The 9,306-nt window shown below is 42.8% G+C and overlaps 1 long non-coding RNA gene across 1 annotated transcript; it reads right to left on the bottom strand.

Moving 5' to 3' along the window:
- Window positions 1-7,086: 7,086 nt before the first annotated feature.
- Window positions 7,087-8,669, bottom strand: LOC309707865. The gene is made up of 4 exons (XR_014277102.1): window positions 8,599-8,669; window positions 8,309-8,398; window positions 7,587-7,765; window positions 7,087-7,195 (listed from the first exon to the last, which is right to left on the bottom strand). It is a non-coding gene; the product is annotated as an uncharacterized lncRNA (long non-coding RNA).
- Between the last annotated feature and the right edge of the window lie 637 nt (window positions 8,670-9,306).

Below are 9,306 nucleotides of genomic sequence, written 5' to 3'. Positions count from 1 at the left end.
AAGCCACGAACACCAATGCTTGCTGAGATTCTGCTTCAGAGGGGTTCTACAGAAAGACCTGGATAAATGCAAAGACCTCTGGAACAAACACAGGATCCGGCCAAGCAGACTTGCATCGTGTCCAGGGGGGATTCCAAACGAACTCTATCTTTTGCCTCACAGGTATTTAAGTTCTTAACAAAATGAATTAACCTTTTGCATCAAACTAAATGCAAGGTGTTGTTATTGCTTAAGTTGGTTAATATATATTCATAATTTTACACATAAGTATGATAGAGCAGTTTATAACATGTCACTGCATGCGTTGATTTATATGGTTCCATATTGTTAGCAAAAAATCCTTCACTGTTCTATTTTCATTTTGCAGATATGGTTCAAGAGACTGTGGGTTTGCTGTTGAGGAGAGGGAACTGGATGTGTTTCCCGAGGAGGGGCTCCTGGTTGGATTGTGTGGTGATCCAAACATTGAGGAATATTTACAACAGGCTGTACAACAAAACACACTGGAGCTGCCACAAGACTGGGAATCGGCCACAGAACTGTATTTGGCCCTGAAGGACACACACGGTGTCGAAACGTTAGTTTCTTTCATTTTTTTTGCACCTAATAAAACCTTTGGACTTACTTGAGTGCTCCAGCCCTTCTGTTTTTCCTTCATTTTTTAATGTTAGTAGTGTTTCCTTTCCCTCTTGCTAAATTGAATATAATATTGTTCATAATATACAGCAACTGGCATGGATTTAAATATTAACATTTAACCACAAGGAAACATTTAAAATTTTCTTTAATAAAACCATTTACAAATAGTGTCCAGCATTTCTGTCACTTTTCCAACATACACAACATTCAGAAAAAACAACTAAAACAACTAAATGTTTAACAATATGGAAGTTGCTTGTCACATGAATGTGTTAAGTAGTGTGCCAACGGCAGCTGAACCTAACAGGGTAACTCAGTAACTGTAACTTGATGACCTTGCTGATTTAAGAACATCCAAATCCTGGAGCATTTTGAATTCCAAAGTCCATGTTGGCCTTAAAGATGCTGTATGAGTCACAGATGGGTAGCTTCAGAGTATTTGCACAGGTGTTTGCAACTGGAAAAGGCGAATCACTTAAAAACTGGATGCTTGGTGGTGGTGTCATTCCTGCCGGTGGAACTGCCGTCAGCCCTGTGGCAAACATCATCAAATCTTCCAGACACACTGCTGTTGCTTTCTCTGAAAGAAGAAAGTAAACACTGTAGTACATTACAGAAAATTAATTTCCTTACCTCTCCTTTCATAAAACTATAAACAAATAAAAACGGCCATTCAAACCTTCACAATCAAGGAGATAATCTGCCCAAAAGCCAAGTGTTAGGACCTCCTTATGCCGCTTGTTGCTTCCTGCTGGGCTGAGATCTGGTCTGAACATGCTCTCCAGTTCTGAAGCAGTCAGGGCCTTGGCAGAGAAGCATAGGAGTGGGGCCAGCACACTGGAATGTTGTTGCAGTGCACTTAAAAAATTCAGACTTTCCAGTCCATCTTTAAATCTGCAAAGGATAGACAAATAACTAATAATTGGTTTATAGTAGGGCTGGGCGATATGCCCCAAAATTCACATCTCGATATTTTTTAGCTGGATGGCGATATAAGATATATATCTCGATTTTTTTTTTATTAAAGCCATAAGTTAAGAACAAAAAGAGAGTTCTTAGTCACACTGTGTCCCAGATGTCACACGGGCACTTTTATTTACATACAGCGTAGATATTACTCAAAAATAAATTATCAGCATTTATTAAATAATCATGGTCCATAAATAAAAGAAAACAATGTTGTTTTTGTGCATAACAAAAAGCTCACAATTGTGCAGTCAAAATGTAAACTAATAGACGCTGAGCATAATAACAAAGAGACAGATTTCACAGCTGCACCACGTCTCTGAACAGGTGCCATTTGTGGTCCTTATTGTTAGGTGACGGCTGTGTGCGGACAGGGATAGGACCCAAGATGCAGACTCCAGAGACAAACTTAAGCCAAAACAGCTTTAATGCTGAACGCAAACATAACATAACTGGAAAAAACTCAAAATAAACTAACACCGGTTGAATGGCAAAACATACAGCAAAATAAACGGTAGATCGCGACATGGACACAGAGAAACACAGGGCTTAAATACACAGAGGGAGCAATCAGAATCAGAATCAGAATCAGAATACTTTATTGATCCCTGGGGGAAATTATTTTTTGTTACAGTGCTCCATTTTAAACCAACATTAAGACAAGACAGACAATACACTAACTAAGAATAGTACAATATATACATATATATACATACATACATACATAAGTCACTCATAAATAAATAGTTGGAAAAGAAACATAGCTGTAGTAGCAAACAGTGTGTTAAGTGGATGCGTTGTACAGGGAGATGGCCACAGGCAGGAATGATTTCCTGTGTCGTTCAGTGGTGCTTTTCGGTAATCTCAGTCTCTCACTGAACGTGCTCCTGTGACTGACCAGCATGTCATGGAGTGGGTGGGAGGTGTTATCCAACATTGTCTTTATCTTGGACAGCATCCGCCTCTCCGACACCACCTTGAGGGAGTCCAGCTCCATCCCCACAACATTGCTGGCCTTACGGATCAGTTTATCGAGTCTGTTGGCACCTGCGACCCTCAGCCTGCTCCCCCAGCATGCAACAGCATAGAGGATCGCACTGGCCACAACAGACTCATAGAAAATCCTCAGCATTTTCTGGCATATGTTGAAGGACCTCAGTCGCCTCAAAAAGTAGAGACGACTCTGGCCCTTCCTGTAAAGTGCTGTGGTGTTTTTAGCCCAGTCCAGTTTATTGTCAATGTGTACTCCAAGGTATTTATAGTCCTCCACAATGTCAACACTGACCCCCTGGATTGAAACAGGGGTCAAGTGTTTCCTGGTCTTCCTGAAGTCCACGATCAGTTCCTTGGTCTTTGCCACGTTGAGCTGCAGATGATTCTGCTCACACCACGTGACAAAGGAGTCGACCACAGCTCGGTACTCTGTCTCATCATCCCTGCTGATGCATCCAACCACCGCAGAGTCATCAGAAAACTTCTGAAGATGGCAGGTCTCTGTGCAGTGGCTGAAGTCTGTGGTGTAGAGGGTGAAAAGGAAGGGGGAGAGGACAGTCCCCTGTGGTGCCCCTGTGTTGCTGATCACCTTGTCAGACACACACTGTGGGAGATGTACATATTGTGGTCTTCCTGTCAGGTAATCAACAATCCAGGACACCAGAGAAGCATCCACCTGCATCGCTGCTAACTTATCACCCAGGAGGGTCGGCCTGATGTTGTTGAAAGCACTGGAAAAGTCAAAAAACATGACCCTCACAGTGCTCGCCGGCTGGTCCAGATGGGTGTAGACACGATTGAGCAGGTAGATGATGGCGTCCTCAGTACCGAGACGAGGCTGATAAGCGAACTGAAGGGGATCCAGATGTGGTCTTACTATGGGTCGCAGCTGGTCCAGGATGAGCCTTTCCAGGGTCTTCATGATGTGGGAGGTCAGTGCCACGGGCCTGTAATCCTGGGGGCCACTGGGACGTGGCGTCTTTGGTACAGGGACGAGGCATGATGTCTTCCACATCACTGGGACCCTCTGCAGACTCAGACTCAGCATAAACAGTTTATGAAAGACTCCACACAGCTGGGGGGCACAGGTCTTGAGGACGAGGGGACTCACTCCGTCTGGTCCAGCAGACTTGCCTGAGTGAAGTCTCCTCATTTGCATCTCAACCTGGTATTGAGTGAAGGTGATGGGTGGGGGAGGGGTGTCAGGAATCTCACAGGAGGCAACATGTGAAGAGAAAGGCTGGCACAGTGGTGTGGCTCTGGATTCCAGGCTGACTACAGGTGAGGTTGTGGGGGTGGGAGCAGACACTGTGGTGTCGAATCTATTGAAAAACAGATTCAACTCGTTGGCTCTATTCTCACCTCCCTCAGCTCCCCTGCTGTTGGTTGGCCTGAATCCAGTGATGGTCTTCATGCCCCTCCACACCTCTCTCATGCTGTTCTGCTGGAGTTTCCACTCCAGCTTCCTCCTGTAATTGTCCTTAGCCTCTCTGATCTTGTCCTTTAGTAACACCTGGACCTTCCTCACCTCCTCTTTGTTGCCCCCTCTGAAAGCCCTCTTCTTGTTGTTGAGGAGGGCTTTGATGTCCTTAGTCACCCACGGCTTGTTATTTGGGTAACAATGAACAGTCTGAGCTGGAACAATGGAGTCGGTGCAGAAAGTTATGTAGTCTGTGATACACTCAGTAAGCCCATTGATGTCCTCGGCGTGAGGCTCACAGAGTGTTTCCCAGTCGGTCACCTCGAAACAGCCCTGTAGTTCTGCTAAGGCCTCCTCTGACCACCTCCTGACAGTCCTGGTGGTCACAGGTTCCCTCCTCACAATTGGCACATAGCGGGGGGTGAGGTGAATCAGGTTATGATCTGACCTACCAAGTGGGGGGAGGGAGGAGGAGCTGTATGCATCCTTGACGTTAGCATACAGTAAGTCTAAAGTTTTCTCTCCCCTGGTGGGACAGTCCACATATTGTTTGAATGTTGGTAGTGTATTGTCCAGTGATACATGGTTGAAGTCACCCGAGATCACAATAAAGGCACTCGGGTGCTGAGTCTGTAACCGAGCTATGGCAGAGTGGATAGTGTCACATGCAGCTGTGGGGTTAGCAGAGGGGGGAACATAAACAGCCACCAAGATGACGTGAGAGAATTCCCTGGGTAAATAATACGGCCTGAGTCCAACAGCACACAGTTCAGTGTCCGGGCAACAAATCCTTTCTTTGATTGTTATGTTGGCAGGGTTACACCACCGGTTGTTAACTAGAACAGCAAGCCCACCTCCTTTCCGCTTACCGCTAGCGATGCTGTCCCTGTCCGCCCGAACAGTATGGAAGCCTTCCACGGAAGCATTCTCATCAGGAATGTCCTGGTGCAGCCATGATTCGGTGAAACACATCAGGCTACACTCTCGGTATTCCCTCTGACTCCGTACCAGTGCTGAGAGCTCGTCGATTTTAATTGCCAACGATCGCACATTACCCATCACGATAGACGGCAGACACGGTTTAAACCTCCTCCTCGCTTCGAGCCTCCGCTGTCTCACCGTCACCTTTTTTCTTCTCTTCTGTCCTTGACCTCTGCATCCCCGATGTGTTTTCCTCCAAATTTCAGCTGGTACTTCTGCGGGCCTGGCCAGCGAGCCGGCCGGCATCAGGGCGATCAGCTGATCTCTGGAGTAAACAGTCCATGCGTGTAGGAGATGTGCCGCGGTCCCGTTCCTTGATAAAAGTAACAGTTCCACGGCCACCAGAAGAACAAAAACTCTCTCAATCCACATGATTGAGTAAGAGATAGAAAACGGAGGAAAATACAAGTCAGAAAAAAAAAAGAATACGTAAGAAAAAAGAGCTAAACTAAGAGAAAAGCAGGAGCGACTGTAACAGGCTGCACGCTGGTTGGCGCATGCGCACTAGACTCCCAATCAGGGAATGAGTAACAGAAGGGAAACACAGCTGGGGCAAATCAGGCCTAATGAGACCAGGGGAAGCAAAACCAGACACATTAACATCAGACATGGACTTCCAAAGTAAAACAGGAAACAAAACACAGACTCACAGGCAAGCACTAAAACAAAGGGAACAGAGACGTGGGAGCAGGGCAGACACAGACACTGACTGGACGTGGAAATATAGCAGACAGGGGAGACAGCAACAAAGGAACACAGACAGAAAACCAAAACACTAAAACTCTAACCAAACCCCACCCAGAGGACCTTAACTAAGAAAAACCCATAAAGCAAAGCTAGAATATAATGAAATAACAAAATCAAATAACCAAAAACACAAAACACTGGGTCACCGACCCAGGAACCCTAACACTTATACACACACAGTACGTATCACTCCGCGAGGCTCCTCCTTGGTAGCCGTAATCCTCCGACAATCCATCAAGCGGTGCAGCTCCATAGCTTAGCAAAGTCATATTAAAACATTTTTTGACAGATTGCTGAGCGCTGTGTACCACATAAAATCGGTTCGCGGTCAGTAAGCACAACCAGAATTCACACATAAGGCGCACTGTCGATTTTTGAGAAAATGAAAGGATTTTAGGCCGTGCAGCCCCTCCGGACTGCATGTCGTTAGCACGGTTAGCTCGATAGCGCGGTTAGCTCACTAACACGTTGACGCCGTCCAGCCCCACGCACGGTAACTCGCCAGCGGAGATTTTCCGCTTTCATCTTGTCATTGCCTGCAGGTGAAGCTATGGGGGAGGGGGAGTTGTGTTCAGTGAAGGCGAGGCGAGGCGGAGTAACGTTGCGTAGAGACAAAAGTGGACGAAAGAGAGGCAAACCTGCGGCTCCACAAGTATAATTATAACGTAACATAGACTATATCGATATAAACGATATTGTCACATCTTATATCTCGTATGAAAATATATCGATATTTTTAAAAAAACTCGATATATCGCCCAGCCCTAGTTTATAGCTATAACTATTGCAGTCTTCTAAATTGTGTTTAAATGTCTTTACCTACTAGATCTTTCATTATAAATTTGGACAGATTTCAAATGCATAGAATCACTCATACACAAAAACAATTCATAGTGCTCAGAAATTAACTGTGACAGCAAAAAAAGAAGAGCTCATTGGGATTTCAGGATTTAAAAAAAAAATAGTGCTTTCACACTGAAATAAACAAGTGTGTCAAACAGGGGATCACGTCTTTTTATAAATAACTGAAAAATTAATCATGTTGCATGACTATGATTATTATGGGTCATTGTGAACAATAAATGTATACTAAATTAGAGTTCTAGTGTCAAAAGTTTAATAGCGTGCGACAGTGGCTCAGGAATTAACTTGTTGTTCATCAGATCACACGGATGCTACTGAATCAGTTTTTTCATATACATCTGAAGGTCTGAAAATGTCAGTGGCTGCTGTGATGAGCAACTGGCCATCCTGAATTTAAAAGGAGTAATGAGTTTACCGTTGAATGACACTTTGGTTTCTTTCAAGGATGTACCATCTGAGGTACTCCACCACAAATGCTTGTTTCTCACAAGGCTTGACGTTTCTGAGGCATCCAGCAGTTTGGAAGATTGTGCTGTTTTGCAAAATAAGATTATGCAAAGACTCCTCTGATTCAGCTTTCAGGACCTATAAAAAAAAAAGGTTTACTGTAAGAAAAACAAAAATATAATTTTCACTACTTTTACGATTCATTCAAACATTGGATTAAAAAAATAATCAATTTGTTATTTGCTATGTATCGCTTTTTATTATTATTATTTTTTTTATCTCTTTAGTTTTAAACAGTTGTACAGCACTTTGTTTGAAAGCGCTTTATAAATAAAGTTATTATTATTATTATTATTTCACTTGTGTTGTTGGGAGGTGGAAATCTGTCCTTTCAGATTACAGAATCTACCTTGAACCTACTTTCAAGATATGATCCAACCCGGATAACTTTTATCCTGATTAAATCTTTTAAACTGGCCCCAAGTGTCTTCTAAGTAAACCCATTCCCTGAGCCTAGGTAATTTTCTACCTGATGTAGAACTTTTGTGATCTCCTCATCTTGCACATCTTCTACAGTGGCGCTGAAACTCTGATTCCCTGTGATGTGGTTGACCAGGTTCTTGGAGAGGAAATGTGGTGCTGGTCCCCCATGCACAATGGATACAGCGATCATCTTTCCTGCTAAAAAGTACTCATCTTGCCTGGCAGCTGTTATACAGGGCACATAATTACCATGGTTAATTGCTATTAAATATGCTAATGAAAAAAAATAAGCCAATTTTTATTAAAATTTCCATTGTAATAATTACGGAGAAAACATCCACCTCTTCAATTATATACAAGATAACGGCTCTCTGGAGGTCCATCAAAGATGGGGCGATTTCTCAGACTGCCCATAAGAAGTGTGAGGAATTCACGCCTCGGGCCACCTGTATCCAAACCTTCTTCAAAGCTGCCAGCATCATCATTAAACTTGATGAACATGTCGTAGTTGTCAGAGTATGTGCTGCGTCGAAATCCTCTAACAGCTCCATCCCATACAGCTGACCTTGATATATTGAACCTGCTGACCTTCTTGTGGTCAAGTTCCAGTGCCAAATTTGCAATAATTTCATGTGCCTGCAAATTGGTGTCTCTAAAAAAAAAGGGAAACTTATTTTTTAAAGGTGTATATACTTCTCTCATGATTGCATGATGTCTTGTACAGAACAAGATGGCGGTTAATTGGATTCAAATGTTTAAATTACTAACACAGGTTCTTCTGGGGGCTCAGCTTTGGCTTCGTTAGGAGTAGGATCTTCATCATCAATCACAATCGGTTCAAACAGCTGTGTGTAGTTTCTGCAGAGTGAAAACATGTACACAAAGTGTAGATGCAAAAAGACAAATGCATAAACATGCAGTTCCAGTTTTATAGAACGATTCTACTATTTTTTTTCTGAAGAATCTAATGTAAAAGAGTCAAACTACATACATTTATAATAATTGTGTGTATATATTTTGTGCAACCCTCTGGAATAATTACTCAAGATACAACGCACCTGTAACAGGAGCTCTCGACAGTGAGGCATTCAGTAGTGCCTGTATCGTTTTCTTCTTCCAAATCTATGACCTGGAAATACAGAAATGAGGATGAATGAAAATTCATATTTGACCAATTGATAATTATTTTAATATAGGGAGCCCAAGTCTCCTCCCCTTCTGGTCTGCTCATGGGTCCCTGAACAAAAGAAAAATGAATGGAAGTGAATGGAGCTATAAAAGTTATTTTCTGGTCTGCTTTGCCTTACTCTCTGAATCACACATATGTTGTACTTCAATTTAAATAATAAATAATTGTGTTTCGACTATGTCTGTAATGTAATTTGAGATTTGTTAGCTTGTAAAAATTCGTCAATGACTACAAGTCAGATGTCGCAAATATGACGTCACCTCAGAAGCTTTTCTCCCCCAGCGTAGCTGCTAATTATCACATGGCCAGATTTATAGTGGTTTTCTCCACATCATCCTGGAAGAAGGATTCGAAGCTCGCTAAACAAAACTAAGCTTTTCCTCTTCTCTGTGTCTGGTTCATGATGTCAATTTTTTGAGACGAACATTTACATTTCGCCACGTCTTTTCAAACAAAACCTAAAATAACCTTTGCCACCTGTCGCTTAAGCACTTTTTGGCATCAAAATGTGTTTATATACTTCACGGACATCATATTTTAAATCCATGGCACACATCAAACGGGATCAGAAAATAAT

The sequence above is a fragment of the Aulonocara stuartgranti genome (assembly GCF_965226115.1).
Source record: "Aulonocara stuartgranti genome assembly, chromosome: 6".
Classification (NCBI taxonomy): domain Eukaryota; kingdom Metazoa; phylum Chordata; class Actinopteri; order Cichliformes; family Cichlidae; genus Aulonocara; species Aulonocara stuartgranti.
Note: the sequence above shows the minus strand (reverse complement) of the source record. Positions and strands in the feature narration are given on the sequence as shown.